Source organism: Cotesia glomerata, unplaced genomic scaffold (assembly GCF_020080835.1).
Source record: "Cotesia glomerata isolate CgM1 unplaced genomic scaffold, MPM_Cglom_v2.3 scaffold_11, whole genome shotgun sequence".
NCBI lineage: Eukaryota > Metazoa > Arthropoda > Insecta > Hymenoptera > Braconidae > Cotesia > Cotesia glomerata.
In genome coordinates, this window is record NW_025401443.1 from 909,295 (window position 1) to 927,593 (window position 18,299).

General features: G+C 27.9%; 1 protein-coding gene and 1 long non-coding RNA gene across 2 annotated transcripts in view; both read right to left on the reverse strand.

Annotated features, from left to right (window-relative positions):
• Positions 1 to 18,299, reverse strand: part of LOC123273588 (lachesin-like) — a gene marked incomplete at its 3' end in the record, with an annotated part of 449,749 nt that overhangs the window by 342,152 nt on the left and 89,298 nt on the right. The window lies entirely within an intron of this gene.
• On the reverse strand, positions 9,469 to 9,742 carry LOC123273615. The gene is made up of 2 exons (XR_006511335.1): positions 9,597 to 9,742; positions 9,469 to 9,517 (listed from the first exon to the last, which is right to left on the reverse strand). It is a non-coding gene; the product is annotated as an uncharacterized LOC123273615 (long non-coding RNA).

The window sequence follows — 18,299 nt, forward strand, 5'->3', positions numbered from 1 at the left end:
ATATCGTATTGTTGTTAGTAAATATCACAATTCGTAAACTTATAAATAATATTCGTATTATGTAAGAAATATCATCGTTTTAAACTTCGCTTAATTAACAAGTACTGCCACCTACAGGCAACAATCATCAAGACGTTTGTAGTATCTGTACATTGCTCGAACAGAATTACTCAGATCTTGATCAGCTGACTTCCGAAGAAAGCAAAATCAAACAATTCTAGCTCTTTTAGGGCCAGTTTTTCAAATCAAGATAAAATTTTATCCAGGATAAAAGTATTACTGCCAGTATATTTGTATATATGAAATATATAGATATATTTTCATCATTAGATAAAATTTTATCCTGGATTGAAAAACTGGTCCTTAAATATTGACTCTAGTGAATAAATGCCACTGAATGAGAAGAAAATATATTTAGAAAAATACAGATGAAAAGTTATTTAATAATTAATTCTAGGGATTTTATATTAAAAAATATATTTTAAGATTTTTTGTTTTTAAAAAAATTTTTAATTCAAATTTTGTATTTTTCCCGCAGAAATTGAATGATTATAAAGTTTCAATATAAATCATTTTAAGTATCACTTTTCGTACAATATCTAGCAGCATTAATAAAATTTTATATAAATAAGCCGCGAATACTCTTTGGCTTAGATTAATAAACTAAATTATCGATTGTAAGCTTTTAATTTCACTTAAATTTGAAAAAAAATTTTAACATTTTTTGTAGTTGTGGTAGTTGTAAATTTAAATTTAATACTTTAATGCTTAATAATTTAATGACAATAATATTAATAATGATAAATATTATTATTACTATTATTATCATCATTAATTTATTGTTACTATTATGACAACTTTCAGTGTTATCTTTATTGTTATTGTTGGTATTGTCATTATTATTATTATTTTAATGATTATTTATTGTTATTATCATATTGTTGTTAAGAAATAACACAATTCGTCAAACTCATAATTAATATAAGTGTTATGTAAAGAATATCGTCGTTTAAAACTTCCGCTCAATTCGATTGAAATGCCATCTACAGACACCTACTACTGAGATATCGTAGTTCTGTACACCGCTCGAACAGAATTACTTAAGGAGGTCCTTTCGCCGCCAATGTAAAATAAAAAATATTAGATTATGAGTAAATTTAATTTTTTTCTAATAGTTAAGGTCCTTATTTATCTTATAGTGAGGTTTAAATTATACTTTACCGGACAAATTTTTGGAAAAATAAAATTTTTAAATGTTAGTATTTGTTCAGAGTCTTACGAGAAAATCAGACATTTGCAGTATTTCTCGAATTATACTATCAGTCATGGATTCCCTCGCGACCCTATGGTCACTCTGGAATCACTCTGGAACCAGCGTCAGAGTGGAAACAGTTTGAAAATATATTGGTTCCTGTATGTTTCCAGAATGGGTTTGTGCGCTGTTTTCAGAGAGGTTTCAAAGTAAACCCAGAATGTTTGCAATGTTTTTCCAAGATAGAAATTAAATGGTTCCGAAATGGATTTTAAATGGAATGAAAGTGTTTTCAGAGTGTAACAAGAAAAATTTCGCAGCGGATCCAAAATTGTTTTAAAGTGGTTCGACTTTTGATTTCAAGTAAATCACATTGGATGCAGTAGTGGGCCCACAATAGAATCAAAGTAGAACTAGAGTTTCTATAATGCATATAGATCCAGCAATAAAATTTTGGTTTTAATTATTATTCAGGAAGTTTATAAGTTGATAAAATATTATTTAATTATTATAATTGTATTTTAAATTTTATCTAAGCATATGTCATGATTTATTTACCATTCTTATAACGAAGAATGGCAAATAATACGTTTGAATCAATCGGAAATAAATCGGAATTAAGTCTAATATAATTAATGATCGGTTATGAAATCATTAGTTATCGCTATTTTTTTCGTTATATTTACAAAACCGATCCGTATAATTGCAACAGATTGGAAATTTTGTATTATTCTAAAAAATCACGATGTAAAGAAATTACTATAAATGTGACCAATAGATATATTTATTGTTATGAGATCATCTAACTCTAAAGAATTCAACTAGCATGAACGCTTCATGCATTGTAGTAGTAAATTAATTACCGGAATTTTTTAAATTTGCCTAACAAAAAAAAGTTTGCGCGCCAAATTGATGAAAAATTCAATTTCAAAGTAAAAGATTTTTTGATAACATTTTTCTTAAGAAACGATACTTGAAATAAAGCCCTAAAAGTAATAAAAGATGTAGTAAAAAAAATTAGGAAAACGGTTGACCCTGAAAGCTATCCCTGCAACTTCCCGCTACTTTGGTAATAAAGCGCTCAAAATTGCACTTATTACGTTTTTGAGCTCTTCGAGCTCAAAAATATAATTTTCGTGTAGTTTTTTAATTAGATATGATCATACCTGGCTGTTATAACTCCATTTATTATCATATATAAGTTATATATAATCAGATCTGATAATATATAGGTCTATATATAATTCCAAAATTCTCAAATAATTTTAATAATACATGAATAAAGAACTAAAAATTACATTCCATGATAAATTAATAAAGCATACATAAAAGATTTTTCCATTTGTCATAATATTGCATGAAGAAGAATAATAATACCAATTCCATATTGTATTTAAAAAATTAAAAAAAAAATTTCTTTTTGTAAATTTTAAGCCGGATAAAACACGGTAACCGATTGGTTACAACAGTAATTTTTTTTTTTTAAGTTTTTTAAAAATGTAGAGTAATTCGAAAAATATGTAAAATTTATTTATTTTCATTTAATTAATAAAAAAATTGATTTTTTAAATAAAAAATTCTAAAATATCAATTTCTCAATTAAAAAAAATTTTGTGAGAAATTGAAAAGTACATAATTAATTGAAGAGTTTTAGAGCAACTTAGAAGTTTTTTTTTTAAATTCATACATATTACCATTATTATAATTTATACCGTAAATCTGGCTTTAAATATATTAAATAAAAAAAATTAAAAATTTCGCGTTACAGATACCATAACCCTGATAAAAAAAAAGTATTGAAACAAAGAAAAAAGTATTGAAAAGTATTGGTCTCTAGTCAATCCAATACTTTTCAATACTTTTTTCTTTGTCTTAATACTTTTTTTTATTCAGGGAAGGGCGTATAATAAAATTTTTTTTTTTGGGAATTAATTTATTTTTACCTGAAACGTCGAGAAATGCAAAAAAAAATTTTTTTCCAAACTAAAAATTTTATTGGAATTAGAAAAAAAAATTGAATTTTTATTATACGTCCTTATGGTTCCTAGGTGCCATATGGGCGTTTAATTTTTATACGCCCTTATTGCATCTGTAACGCGAGATTTTTAATTTTTTTTATTAATATATTTAATGGCAGATTTACGGTATAAATTATAAAAATAGTAAAATGTATGAATTAAAAAAAAAATCGTCAAAGTTGCTCCAAAACTCTTCAATTAATTATGTACTTTTCAATTTTTTGACAAAATTTTTTTTAATTGAGAAATTTATATTTTAGAATTTTTTATTTAAAAAATTAATTTTTTTATTAATTAAATAAAAATGAATAAATTTTACATATTTTTTAAATTCTCTACATTTTCAAGAAACTTAAAAAAAAAATCCTGTTGTAGAGCCAATCGGTTACCGTGTTTTATCCGGTTTAAAATTTACAAAAAGTAAATTTTTTTTTTTATTTTTTAAATACAATATGGAATTGATATTATTATTCTTTTTCATGCAATATTATGCTCAATGAAAAAATCTTTTGTGTATGATTTCTAAATTTATCATGAAATGTAATTTTCTGTTATTTATTCATGTATTATTAAAGTTATTTGAGAATTTTGGGAAAAATTAAAATAATCAATGAAATATTTATAAATCTGACAACATATTAATTAGTTACAAATAAAAGACATTACCACGGAGCAATCACATGTTCCGCACTGTCGAAACTAGTATTAAAAGTCTTCGATAGATGGCGTATGGCCGCAGAATTATTCCCTTTCTAGATACTTGACTATGAAGTGCTAAGTTAAAAAAAGAGTAGAATTTTTGTACTCTAATACAGACAATATCTGTTTTTGAATAAAGTTGTACAAACAACTAAAATGAATGTTGTATCAACTTTATTATAAATATAACTTTATTTATCACTTTTACTTAGGCTTCAGGTTTGTCCACATCTTGATATGGCCATATCAACCCTGATCAAGTCTGATATTGCCAATTTTATATTAGGTCTGCTCAGAGTATTTTTTCACGGGATATAATTAGATATGATTAGATCTGGCCATTTTTTGGATCATATATAGACGATTATGCATGATTATATATAATTAGACAAAATCTTTTTTCATCGGGAATGCTATGCATAATTCAAGAAAACACATTGGATCCATTCAAGAAAAAGTATAAATTCAGTCTGGCCCCACTCTGTTAACACTTTGAAACATATTTAAAACCAGTCGAGAAATATTTTGGTGCGGTTCTGTAATGAAGATTGGACTATTCAGTTTCTGATTTGAAAATACTTTGGGAATACTCTAGAACGATCGCGGTTACATTTTGATTATTCTACGTTAACATAATAGATCGACTCTGGGTCTATTCTGGAAACAGGGCACAAATCTACTCTGGAAACACTATGAAACTCACAAAGTTACGTAATAATTTTTTAATGTTCTTTGAGTGTTTCCAGAAAAATTTGAAATCCGCAAGGGTTAGATGAAGTAAAAAAAAACTAAAAATCAGATTTTCGAAATATTCAGGTTTCTTTTTTTGCAATAAAATATATCAGTTACCGATATATTTATTGAGAAATTAATATTTAAAAATCACAAAAAATTCTCAAGTTACCTACAATAAAATGGAGTCAAAAGATTTGGCAACGTTGCGTAGCGCGCGAGCTTCAGACCATTCAATAAATTCAAACTAAACTTTAACGCGCTTATGTTTTTCATGCATACTTATTAGTTAATTTATTGTTAACAAATTTTCATAATTCATAATTGAAAAATAAAACAATAATTAAAAAATACTAGCATTCCTGCCATGAGACATTAGAATGTTATGGTTTTGTGACTAAACATTTTTAATTAATTTATTTATTTACACTGTCTGCAAAAAGTTAAACACGGTTAAGGTTATATTGTGCAAATGAAAATGTAAACAACCGAAATAAAGCGTTGCCAAATCACGAACAGGTTACTAACAGCTGATTTACAACAGTCAAATTAATTTTTGTATTTAACTATTTTTTTTTTAATTTTTAAAATTTCAACGATTAATGCCTCATATACTATTTATTTTTTAATTTTAGGAATTTTTATGGGTTTTGTATTTTAATTTATTGAAAATTTACAACTACAGTTGTTATGACTCAACTGGAGCGAAAGGACTTCCTTAAGGTGCAATTTCATGCTGACGCTTGACGCTGATTCTTACGAACTAAACAATGTTTAGTTTTGACTGACGCTGCATTAATTTAAGATGGCGCTCCAGTCGAAACTATATTCAATTTAAGGTGCAATTTCATGGTGACGCTCGACGCTGGCTTAGAGCGTCAAATGAGGTCACGTGGTATAATTTCGGCTGGAACTCCATCTTAAATTAATGTAGCGTCAAAGCTAAACATTGTTTAGCTTTTTAAAATTTAAAAATTTTATTGTTTTTTTTTTCAGCGTTTCGAAGCTTGACGCTCCAATATTTGACGTTGCGTTAATTTAAAATGGCGCCATGGTCAAAATTGTACCACGTGACCACATTTGACGCTCTTAACCAGCGTCGAGCGTCAGCATGAAATTGCACCTTAAGACTTTGATTAGCTGACTTTTTTGATGAAAGCAAACCCAAACAATTTTAGCTCTTTTAAGTATTGACTGTTGTTACTAAATAAAATTTAGTTAGAAGAAAATATAAATAATTTAAAAAAATTCACATGTAAAGTTGTTTGATAGTTAATTCTAAAGATTTTATAATAAAAAAAATCTTAACATTTTTTGTAATTAAAAAAATGTTTAATTCAAAATTTGTACCTTTCCCGCGAAAATTAAATGTTCCTAAAATTGTAATATTAATAAATTAATCTTTATTTTTCGTACAATATCTAGTTGCATTAATAAAATTTTATATAAATAAGCCGCATATACTCTTTGGTTAAGATTTATAAACTAAATTATCAATCAAAATCTTTATATTTCATATAATCGTAGAAAAAAACTTGATAATTTTTGTAACTTAAAAAATTGATCATTTAATTTTAATACTGTTTTGTTGGAAATTAAAAGTGAATAAATAACAAAATAATTGCAGACAAGATACTTTAGTTCATTAACATTTGTGAGAGTCTCTAAGATTTTAGTTTACTTCATCTATTCTACAGTACCAACTTTAATATTACGTTGGCTGCATTTTTCTTTTCATGGAAAACTATTTCCATTAAGCTATACTTTACGTAAAAATAATTCCAACGCACCCCGGCATGTGTAAATGCAGGATGTGAAATATCTTTGGGTGCGTTCGCGTTGGATGCATTAAGCGCTTACAGCATTACACCTATAACACGTTATACAGCGACATATATATATTTATAATATACACACGTGCTCACAGCGCATAAGCTTCCGTCGCGTATCCACCTTTTTTTTTAACTATAGTTTCATACTTTTCTATCATCGGGAGGTTATGTTCCCCATAAGTCCCCATAAGAAAAAAGTTAAAATCTAAAAATCTGGGTCGCTATAGTTTGTGCCAGTGAATTTTATGAATTTTAAATAGAATTCATATTTATCACTAACTATAATTAGTAAATATTGATAATATAAGATGCAACGTATTATTTTGATGTATTCTTAAAGGGAAAAAAGGTCTTTAAAATTAATAAAACTATGCAATCTCGAAAAACCGTTCTGCTTACAGTATATACACACTCGGTAGTCTGGCGCTCCGTTTGAACGGGACTTGGCGCCAGATTCTACCGAATCTGTGGAATGGCAAATCTGTGCCATTAGTTTATATGTTATCACCGAATAAGTTGCAGTGTACTTATGCTTCATTTTTGGATGTTGTTCGTGAAAGTTCGCCGAATTATTCTCCACAATGTATTATGGTTGATTTTGAGCAATCATTTATCAAAGCTATGAAAGAAAAATATCTAAGATGTAAAATTTCGGGGTGCAACTTTCATTTCACTCAATCTGTTTGGCGACACATTCAATCAAGTGGCCTACAAACTAGATATAATTCTGATATCTCATTTGCAGTAAACATTCGAATGTTGATGGCATTAGCGTATGTTCCGATAAATGATGTAGTTAAGGCTTTTGAGCTGCTTGTTGCTAGTGACTTTTATTCAGTTAAGAAAGATATGTTAGACGGCTTATTGACGTATTTTACATTGACATGGATTGGTAAAACACGCCACAACAACAAGAAGCGTGATAAACCACTATTTGACATAAAGATGTGGAACTGTTATCAAGCTGTTCTTGATGATGATTTAACGACAAATAACTTCATGAAGGGATGGCATGATGCTTTTAATAATCGCGTGTCTGCTTGTCATGCTTTAATCAGTAAATTTTTTAGTGCTCTGAAAGATGAGCAAACTAAATCAGAATTGTTAATGGCTGATATGGATACTAGGCTTGATGTTGCAGGCCCTAAGCCTAAATCTTTCCGTAATTATCGTGAGCGAATTAAAAATGTTGTTCGTAATTACGACTCGGAAGAACAGCTGAATTACTTACGTAACATTGCAAAATTACTGACGATAGAATCTGAGTAGGATATCCTATATTTTTGAATCGAGATCTCCTATATCCAGTTATTCTATATCCTTTTTTATATTGAAGATCTATCAATATTTGTATTTTCAAACTTGCAATAATTAGTATTATTATTTTTTTAGTTTTATGACATTTATAAATTATTTTGTGTCTTATAGTTTATTATTAATTTAATTGCCGTTGATGGTATTCGTAATGTTAGAAAATACTATTAAAGATGATTTATTGAATTAGTGTTTGTAATAATTGTTTTCAATAAAAAACCGATTGAGTTGTAATTATTATAATTCCAGTTTACCGTATTTGATATATTTTTATAATAATAATTAATGTTGAACTGTTGAATTAATAAATTTTGACTGATTTTGTGATTATAATTGAGTTATTATTTTTGAGCAAGCTTATTTGTTGGTCTAATGTTTAGTAAACACACAAAAACTATGATAAAAGAGCGCGATACGGTAACAACCTTATGTGTTGGTCTAATGTCGAATAGACACACACAAAAACCATGTTAAAAGGGCGCAACACGATTACCCGCATTTGTGTTGGTCTAATCTCGAATAAACACACAAAAATCATGTTAAAAGGGCAAAACACGATTATCCGCATTTGTGTTGGCCTATTACTGAATAAACATACATAAAAATTGGGATATTTTGTCGGGGATATTTTGTCTGTAGGATATTTTGTCGGGGGATATTTTGTCTGGAGGAAGTTTTGTCGGGGGATATTTTGTCGGGGGATGAAAACGCGCGGAACCATTAGTCTCATAGTCGTCTTCATACAAAAACATAGGAAAAACAATTTTATCACCAAATTTAACCTTCATTTTTTGCCAGGCATCTGCTTGAATAACGTTTGTGATTACTGCATTATTTTGCTTTAAAAAGTTTAAATATCACAGGGTTTTTTTAAAAAGATCTTGTCGTTGAAAAAATTTTTGCAAAACTTTTCTAAGAGGTATAAATTATATTGTAATATCTTTTTTCATCAACATCACAGTAGATTTATTCGGTATAAACACTTCTTTAACCGCAACAGATATTTCTTCAGGAGGAATATATGTACCACTAGATTTAAAAAATTTAAGACTTAATTGCTCGAATTTAAAGAGTTCAAAAAGATTTTGAATCTTTGCAATCATGTTTAAAAGTAATAATATTATGTGGATTTTCACCCAAAAATGTTAAGTGATAAATCATTTGATTCAAAAGTATTGAAATACAATTATTATTTAAAAAAATGGTAAAATCATTTATGATATGTTGTATTCGAGTACGGTCGGGATAATTGAATAATTTTGAAATCAAGTCAGCAGCACTGTTATTTATTTTCGCAGAAGACTGGTGAGGATCCATGACTTATGAAATCTTAATTTTCAAAGCTTTTTAAAAGTAAGAAAGGCGTTTTCAAGAGAAACTCCGAACTTATCAGTTTTGACGTGCATGCAGTAAATGACCTTTGAATAAATAACCACACTTGTCTATCAGATTTTGGATACTGACAGTTTGTTGAAATAAATATTTTGTAAGTCACATCCAAAGCAGTTAACGCTGAAGCTACTTTGTATTTAACATTATCAACTACGACGTAATAAGCTTCAGGTGAATCTGATGACCCGACGAAAGTGATGAACGGTTGTAAAGTTTCACTTTTTTTTTCGATAGTAAGCTCGTTTTTCTCCAATACGTTTGTCAACATCAGCTACAACCTACACATAAAAAAAAATTATTTTTAATTAATAAATAAATCTGAAAAATTTTTGATTTTCAAAACTGAAGAGAACTAACCTTCACCAATAAAAAAAAATCTTCAAAATTTATTTAATTTTCTTTATCGGGTGTATCAATTTTTTTGCGCTTTGGAGTCGACTTACGTACTTTTTTATCAGCAGCTTTCAGAGCTAAAGGCAACAATTGTAAAATTACTGCGTCTTTTTCTCTTGAAAAATCAAGATTATGTTAATATTAATGCATAAAATAAAATTTATTATTAACATTAATAATTTTTGTTATCATTATTATTAATTTTTGATTAATTATTATTATTATTATTATTATTAAAATTTATTATTGATTATTATGTGTCAGAAAACACAATTTTAAAAGAACTGACCTTCTTTCTGTAATAATTCGTTTAGTAGGTGTGAAGCTCTGCCAGCAGTGATATTTTTTAACAAAATAAATTTTTCTATATCACTGCGAAGTAACTACCTCTTTCCGTCGATGTTAATAGTAACGTTTGGAAATTTTTTTGCGAAATCGGCGACAATCTGTGAAGTAAGACATAATTAACAAAAAATCCCAATTTTAAAATAATCTATAAATGCCGGTCAAATATTTTCCAGTTTTACTCACCAACTCCGAGCCAGTGTCTCTTTTTAAGCAGGGGTATTCGGTGAACTCCCAGAGGTTAGAACACCCTTTACTGTTGATTAATTTTTGCCTTTCGTTAAACGTAGAATCCCAAGCTTTAAAAATTTGGTCCCAAGAACTCTGACTTTGCTTTAGAATTAATAGTTGCTCTTCAAGGTCAACATCTGAAATTAAATTGTCTTGTTTATAATCAATTTTCATTAATATTTCGGACAAGACCATGTTATTAAACGATATTTTTATAATTTACAGTTGCATCCTCTTCGGAGTTCAAAGACACATTTTTGTTTGGATAGACTAGAAGACCAGACTCTACAAAAATTTTGCGCATGTAATTTATTCTTTGAATGAATTTACCAGTAGCATTTACTTTATTTGTACTGTCCGAAACAGCTGCATTAAAATAAACACCCGGTCTTTGATTAAATTTTGTTTCAATTTCCTCAGCAATTTCTTTTAATGACTCTGATGACACTCTAAAATTAATCATTTATTTAAATTACAAATTATATCATGTTACAAATTTATACACTGATAAAAAATTTAACTCAAGTCAAGTGCAAGAATCTTGAACCAAAAACATCATTTTTGAAGAAAATGAAATTCTTGAGTCCGGAAAAAAAATTCTTAAACCAAAAAAATGTTCTTGAACCAAGAATTATTTATATCAACTCGAGAATTTTTCTTTTTGACTTAAGAAACTCTTTCTTCAAAATGGTGTTCTTGCTCTTCAGCGAAGTTTACTTTTTTATCAGTGTACCACAAAACTTTAAATGGGACAATAATTTAAAAAAAAAAAAAATAACAAAATTATTAAATAATTATAACATACAATAAAAGAAATAGAGCTTACACTAATTTTTTTAATGGATTCTCCAAAGAGATGTTATTTTTTGTCTAAATTAAGAATAGCTCTCTGCTAATAAGAAGCTAGGTTGAACTGTTTCGCATCGCATCATTCAAACAATTATAAGTTTTGTAATGGGATAAAATTACATTTTCTTCCACACTAGTTTTTAAAAATGTACTTAAGTCCATTTGAGTAGATACGACTAACGAGTTTATGTCAGTTTTGGCATGACATTTCTCACATTCAACAACGAAACCGGCTGATTGTAATACGGTCACTAAATCTAATGTTGACTCATTAGCTTCAATTACTTCACCCATTGTATCTAAAACGCATTAAAAAAAAAAAAGACAAAAAAAAAGCAAAAAATTTTATTAAAAAAAATGTGTGCGTCTCGGGACGCTCGACAGACGTGATAACTTCAACTAATCTAACTTGAACTATTCAATATTGAAATTGTTTAACTTGAGAAAAGATTAGCTTATTACTTAAATTTTATGTACATTAATATGAGATGATGTGAGGAAGGTTATTTTTTAAATAAAATCTTTTATTGAGTATGAAATATATTTTATTGTTAGTTACAATTCTTGAATACGTAGATTAGAATTTTGTGTATGTCCATTATTAGTATTATTATTCAATTCTATAAAAGTAACAATTGGCTTATGGTAGCTATAATAAGCAACGAAATTTTTACATTGTATGTCATCTAAAAAATCTTGCAAAGACTGCATTAAGTACAGTTCCATGACTTGTTGGGGCTACTTCTGGCTTATTTATCATTTTTAATTGTAATTTTGATTGTAGAAACGATACTAAATTTTTAGCACGATCAGAAGCAAAATTAACATTAAAATCTCCGATTAAAATTAAAGGAATTTTATAATAATTTTCATTGAGTAAAGAAGAACCTTCTTGTGTATAAATTAAAAGCTGTTTATGAATAAATTGAATAATACTTGAAATACTTTTGTTTGGAGATATATATATGTTGGCAATAATAATTTGTTACTTTGCTTCATCCACAGATTCGGTAGAATCTGGCGCCAAGTTCCGTTCAAAAATCCCGTTGTAAACGGAGCGCCAGACTACCGACTGTGTTTACTGTAAGCAGAACGGTATTTCGAGGTTGCAAAATTTTATTTAATTATATGGTTCTCCTTTTTCCAAAATGATATATTATAAAAGTAATTTATACTTTATTTTACTGATATTAATTAATTATAATCAATTATAACACTTAATTCACTTAAAATTATTAAATTTTATCAGCACAAACTATAGTAAGCCCAGAAATTTCGATCCTGACTTTTTTTCGATGGGGAATATCAGCGCCACAGACTAGATAAAATGAATATGTGTAGTAATCCTTCCTATAGACACGCAACTACAGTAAAAAGTGATTCGTAGCTTGCATCTATGGCCGCCAGGGTGCACTTGGAATTACATCTACATAAACTGTAGCTTCAAGGGGGATAGTTTGCAGTAAAATGCAGTCCAACACGAGATTTAAGTTGTTATCAATTGTAAATTTTCATTATAATTACAAAAAATACTAAAATCCGAACAAAAACAGGTTTCACTGTAAAAAAGTCGCGCCAAGTCCACGTTCATAAGACTATTAGGAAAAAAAAATTTTTTTTTTTCTTTACAAAAAGATACAAAATAAAAAAATTAAAAAATCTAAGTAACCGATATGATTGTTTATGATTTTCGGAAATTAAAAAAAATTTTATTGTAAATTTAAAAATTAAAAAAAAATTTTAGAACGTATTTAGTGTGTGTGGTTGCAAAATATTTTACTTTTAATGAAATTCGTAAAATCTTATTTACTAGGACTTTAAAAAAATTGAAATACACAATGACGCACACCAAGTACGTTCTAAAATTTTTTAATTTTAAATTTACAATAAAATTTTTTTTAATTTCCGAAAATCATAAACAATCATATCGGTTACTTAGATTTTTTAATTTTTTTATTTTGTATCTTTTTGTAAAGAAAAAAAAAAATTTTTTTTTCCTAATAGTCTTATGAACGTGGACTTGGCGCGACTTTTTTACAGTGAAACTGTTTTTGTTCGGATTGAGACATTCCACTATACATATTTCACCAAGATCGTTTTGTGTAGCCGTATTAAAGCTTGTAGCATTATTAATTTGTAATCCCATATTTGGAGTGACAATATTAATACAATCATGAACATTCTGATAAACTGCTACGCCTCCTGCTTTTATATTTTGACGCTTTAATTGCACAATACGTTTAAAAGATGGAATAATTTTAGTATCATCATTTTTAAGCCATGTTTCACATAATAAAAGAATATTATAGCGTTGAGAGACCGAATCAATAAGATCAAGACTATGAGCATTAAGGATTGAACGATTAATTGTAAAAAATGATATTCCTCTTTTATTTGAAATAAACTCAATGATACTTTGATCAATAGTTATTAATGCGTTTAGAAATAATCTTCGAAATTATTCTCGCAATGCTGTTAATGACGTATCGTTTCTTTTTCCATGGTAGAAAGTGAAATCATTATTCGGCGTAGTAATGAAGAGACTCTCTATTGTAGATACTCGAGATAAAGCAACATAAAGTAATTGTTGTGGCTATGATTTCTCATATTCATAAACAATTTCACTAAAAGTTCCTTCTTGAGATTTATGAATAGTCATTGCGCACGCTGACACTAGAGGAAAATGATTTTTTTTTGCTATAATGGTTTTGATATTATTTAAATAAATAGTAGAAGCTCTCCGCTCTATAAGTACAGTTTGAGGATGAATATTATACTTTGTGATGTGTGCAGCAGATTTTTTCCTTATTTTCTAACCTGTTTTTGATGAATCTCCAAGAAGCAACCAAATACGTATAATTTCATCTTTATCATTTTTTTTCTATGTACACTAACTTCTTAACGGCACCGTTTGCCAATCCATCTACAACATCAATGTTAGTTGTGATTACGTAGAACTTGTTCAAAACGAATACAATCTCATATGGCAAACCACCTGTATCAATAACAGACATTTTGTACAATTTTTGTTTTACGAAGACTTGTTGTTCATGATTTGTGCATCCAATAAAAATGTCAGTGGTTATTAAAATAAATTTATCTTGTGCTTGTTGTAATACGTAATTGTTATACTCGTTAACTGCTTGATTCGGATAGAATAATCGTATTCCATGAGGACACAGTTCATTGGCCTGTTCTTTCGTGAAAAATCTAGATGTAATTAGTGCCAATTCATTATTATCTAACGCATTTCCATCTCCAATTTTCGAAATTAGTGAAGAAAACGTTGTATTTAGTTGACGCATAACTTATGTCAATTCGTAAAACTTTAATCCTCTCCATAACAATGGTCCAACCATTCTCTGTTTTAATTGTTTATAAATTGGTATAGCTCTCACTGGTAGTAGTTGTCGCAAATCACGAATCAAAATAACATCTAAACCACCAAAATTAGTTTGAAAGTTTCCAGTGATTTGTTTTAACTTTTACATATTTAAACAAGGTTCTGTATTGTTGTGCGATCTCAATCGATAAAGGAAGAAGCTTAAAAAGAGATATTTTTAAAGATGTGTGAACAGTTGTTCCATCTATTGCTACAGCTGCTTTTCCAGTGGATGCACAAACTAAGTATGAATTACAATACCCATCAGTATTGTGTATCTGTTATAAATTTCCATAGTTAACTTGATTACAAACGTTTTTCCACATCCTGCTGGTCCAGTAAAGAAAAGTTGTAATGGAGATGCATTATCTGATAATAAATGCGATATGATATGCTGTAGGAGGCTTTTTTGTTTTTCATTAGCAGATCTCATCAATGCGCAAAAATTTTCATGTTCAATAATATTAACTTATTTTTTAGCAATCGATCCGAGCTTGATTAATGTAGCTAGACGTAAATCCATGTTTACATCTGCATTTGGATTATTATAAAAAGTTTCAAAAGGATTAGCTTCTGGAAACCTATTGGCTTTATCTCGAACTTGATCATCATCTGGTACTTCATTTTTACGACATAACTAGTTACAAATTTCTATTGTTTTTGCTATATCTAGATTGGATTCAAATTTTTTTCGCCTGTTTAGAATTAAGTCAACATTTTCCTTATAAATGTCAATGAATTTCATATCTGATAAAACTTCATATTCTTAATTTCTAAACGGCACATGTAGCATAACCATCTCGCATTTTTATTCATTAATATCATTTCCGATATCGTAATTCCGATACCTGATAATATGCGGAATCTCTCTTTGTACATAAATACCTTTATTATTTTTAAAACATTTGGAAATAAACTGTGCCAGAGTAACGTCTTCTAAATCTTCTGGTCTTTGCTCGTATTTGTCAAACCAATTTTCTTTCCAAATATTGGTAGATTCTTCATCCATTTCACTTAGTAGTTGTTGCGTTTTTTTGACTCTTTGTCTTACAATTGGCCAAATTGTTAGTATATAGACAACTTTTATAGAACTCTTTGACATTGGCTCACGCAGTAAGTACCATGCAGCTTCATGACTCGTGATTTCCACAGAATTAAGCATATCTACACTTAATTTACGTGTAATTTCAACTATGGAGAATTCAGGATGTTCATTAGGGTGGGCCGAAAATCCGCTTTTTTAGAATTTCGTTTAATAATAGCAAAAATATTGTTTATTAAGTTATAAAAAGATTTTGTGTGAAAGGAAAAAGTTTTTGGTCAAAATCTCAGGCTCACCCATTGCAGTCAAAGATAAAAATGAACAAAAAATTTTTTCATCAATTTATTTTGATTGAAAATTTTATGCTCTACAAAAATGTTATTTACACAAAATTACGTAGGACCCATAGATTCAGAGATAATCCCAATTTTAGTATCAAAATAGTAGATTTTCGCCATTAAAATAATCTTGTTTGTTTGAAATCTACTTATAAGTTTTTCATTCGACAGGAAATTGAATTTTCTATCAAAATGTTTCTTTGTAAAATTTTTTACGAATGATAATTATTAAAATTATTCCAATTTTCGTTCAAAAAGTGGCATTTTCGACAATAAATAAATTATATCTTGGTATAAAATGATTAATAAATCAATTATTTTCTACAAAATTTAATTTTCTACATAAAAAGTTCGTATATTGAATCACGTGCCTTTTATATTTTTTATAATAATTACATCAAAATCAGTTTTCTAATTATAGTCAAATGCATAATATTTTTTTATCGAAATTCGTAAGAGAACTCAACAATTCAGGATAGGAAGTAATAAGATAGTGAATTAAAAAAAAATGAGTGCAAGATTATGATTAATACATTGATTTTTACTTTTAATTTATATTTTTACAGAATTTAAACATTAAATTGATTTTTACCGTCGAGCGTTGGATTTTTTTGCCGAGATTCTAAAGTCAATCGAATAGCTCCATCTCTACTTTCATAACGGCAAACTCTATTTGAAACTTCTGTCACAAGCTTAACCGTACGTTCTACGGCTTGTGTATGACAAAGAAAATTTTGAAATTCCCATATGAGCAAGATCACGTCAACTGGACCCCCTATTTCCCACTTGATTATGAAAATTAAATTCATGTATTTTTTTTATAAGTATATACCAAGATAAAATGATCCCCGAAACGATTTTTAAAAATTTCGATTTTAACAATAATTTTTTTTACAATGAAAATTTTAGGTACTTTTAATTAAAAAATGGATTGTAAATCAACCGTTAAAGTCAAATTAATGGGACTTGAAGGATTTGTTTTTAAAATGTTTGTATTTTAATAAAATATTAATAACTAAAAATTATTTGTTTATTATCATATTGTTAATTAACTTTTAAGTTAACAAATGAAAATTTCACTGACTTCTCGGTAAAAAAATGAAGTTTTTTTTTATCGGTTACATGCGTTATTTATTAAAGTTTAAGATTTCAGAAAAAAATTTCACTGCTCGCGATTTGTTTAAACAATATAAATTTATTTATCACAGCGCGCCGAGCGCCAGGCGCTGATAGAATACCGCGCCGTCGAACGTCAGACTATGTAACAGCTTCGAGTAATTATAATTAAAAATAACAATTAAGAATATAATTATCAAACAAATTTTATTATTATTATGATCAATATTATGACTAATAAAATAAGTAAATTCTCTATTATTAAAGAAAAATAGAAAAAACGAACTAGTATTAAATATTAAATTTTGTAGACATTTTTTAACTTTATTTTATTTTTTTTTTTTAAAACTTGGTTAATAAAAACTTTTTTATCTTCCGAAACATTATTATATTATTATTAATAATATAGTAATTCATTACTATATTATTACTAGCGGACCAGACAGACGTTTTCTTGTACACACGTCTTAAATTAAAAAATTTCAAGTTTATTTGAATAAGCTGTTACAGTTTGGACCGTTTTGATAAAAATTATTATTAAAACGTTATTATAATAACATATTTCAATTAGCACCTGATTGATTTTAACACAATTACACAAAATTTTTTTGAATTTCGATTATAATTTTTTTTCTCAAATGAATATTCGATACTGTCTGTCAGATCCAATGTAAAACATTCAAAGATCAAGAATAATTTATAAATAAAAATTTAATTAAATAAACATTTTTCCGTGGACTGAATTGTGAATCTAAACCATTTTCGAATCCACCTAAAGACACACAAAAAGTTTCATTAAAATTGGTCCAGCCGTTTAGAAAAAGTTCAGTGACAAACACACGCACAGAGAAAATATATATATATATATATATATATATATATATATATATATATATATATATATATATATATATATATATATATATATATATATATTAGGGTGATTTTTTTTACTTTATTTTTTTTCGGTCCCATCGTGAATTCTTGTTGGAAATACCCAAAAAAAATTCCCTGAAAGTTTGAGCTCTTAATATTAATTAACGTCCTCGACCAAGGCATGTGAATATTTCCCATTGAAAATACACAAAAACTTTGATTTTTAATTTTTGAATTTCTAAAGCTCAGCGGCATTTCATGGGATCACTTTGATCGAAGATGGTTTTTTCTTAGAATTGAACGCTCTACAAAAGTGCCCATTGCCGCAAAGTCGTAACTCACACTGGCGAGGCAGTACGGGCCACTGAACCTGATATTTTCATAAAATTGGCGTTTTTTTGCATTTATCTCGTACATATCAAGAGCTACGGAAAAAATGTAAATGACAAACTTGTAGAGAATTCAATTTCCAACAAAAAAAGTCCTAT